Genomic DNA, 1,439 nt, shown 5'->3' with positions numbered 1-1,439 from the left:
GTTTTTGTTTTATGTTTACATTGGGCCCTTGATTTTACATTATTACATCATGTTCTACTCAACTATATAAGTTTTGTGTCATTTGGAGCTGTTCTGAAGATATTCTGTTAGGTTATATTAAGTAAGTAATAGTCTACCTATGGGCAACGACTTGAAGGCACAAACTAAACTGTTCATAATTTATCATTTATGGTACACAAGCATTCATAACATGTAGGCGAATCACTGTCCCCCAGACATCCGCGGTTATATTTTTAGATTAATATTTTTAAAAACAAAGTGCCACATGTATGACGTCATCCACGCATCAGACTGGAGTTGTGACAGGCAGCCCGGGCCACAGGCGGCTACGCTCTACCCCTTCTATTCATTCGGCTAGCTAATCTGAATCGTTCAATTCCATTAGAGAGAAAGACCATCTGTGGTAGTAGCACTAGACATCTTCCAGGCATGTGAGTAAAACTAGCAGCAGTTCAGCTGACAGGCTGAATGAATAGTAGCCGGCGCGGGCGATGATGTCATATCCGCGCAGCTTCATTTTTCTTAAAAAATATAACCGCAGATATCTGGGGAACAGTGATTCACCTACATGTTATGAAAGCTAGCGTACCATAAATGATAAATTATGAACAGTTTAGTTAGTGCCTTCAACTTGTTGCCCATATATGGAGACGATTAAGGCCACTGGGAAAAAAATTATTTTTAAATTTTATTTCAGTTTAATATGGGAAAAAAGTCAGAATTCTGTCTTTTTTCTCAGAATTCTGACTTTAATCTCAGAGTTCTGAATTTTTTTCTCAGAATTCTGACTTTAATCTTAGAATTTTGGACCTTAATGTAGATGGGCACCATAAAGGAAGAAATGTGGGAGCATTCGGCTTCACTGACAAAGATGTGAGTTGTTTGAGAGGGCGGTATGGCGGACGTGTCTGTGCTGCTCTGGCTTCGTCCGGTGGGGGAGCAGCGTGGTTCGCTCCGCTCTGGCTTTGTGCTGCCTGCGGACTGCTGGGGGGGTGATTGCGCCGGCTGCGGTCTGCTCTTCTTGCTTCTTCTCTGCTCTTCTCTGTGGGGCCGGAGCGTTTCGGTCGGTGCCGTGGGGGGGCTGGTGTTTTCGGTGCCCGGCCCTACTTCAGGGTGGCCGGCTGCCGGCGGAGCCCGCGGGGCTGTCTCTCCTCCTCCCTTGGTGGGGGTCTGATTTCCAGGGCTGGCCCCTCCTTGGTGCCTTCGCTCTTGGTGTCCCTTTGGGCGCCTGGGGCTTTGGGTCTCCCGGCGTTGGACTCAGTGCTCTGGGGGGTGTGCCTCTCCAGCTCTCCACAACCACTATTGAGCATTTTTTCTATGGATAAACTTTACATGCACAAGTTCACCCTCACAAACAATTACAGGTGCTTGGCTCTAGGTACTCAGAGATTCACTTCCATACAGAAACCCCACATTCA

At 46.5% G+C, this 1,439-nt stretch overlaps 1 protein-coding gene across 1 annotated transcript in view; it reads right to left on the bottom strand.

Annotated features, from left to right (window-relative positions):
- LOC107080726 (deoxynucleoside triphosphate triphosphohydrolase SAMHD1-like) overlaps window positions 1–1,439 on the bottom strand; it is a gene marked incomplete at its 3' end in the record, with an annotated part of 7,824 nt that overhangs the window by 5,158 nt on the left and 1,227 nt on the right. The gene's annotated exons all lie outside the window — the stretch shown is intronic.

Source organism: Cyprinodon variegatus, unplaced genomic scaffold (assembly GCF_000732505.1).
Source record: "Cyprinodon variegatus isolate N-32 unplaced genomic scaffold, C_variegatus-1.0 Scaffold2253, whole genome shotgun sequence".
In the NCBI taxonomy this organism is placed as follows: Eukaryota; Metazoa; Chordata; class Actinopteri; order Cyprinodontiformes; family Cyprinodontidae; genus Cyprinodon; species Cyprinodon variegatus.
Note: the sequence above shows the minus strand (reverse complement) of the source record. Positions and strands in the feature narration are given on the sequence as shown.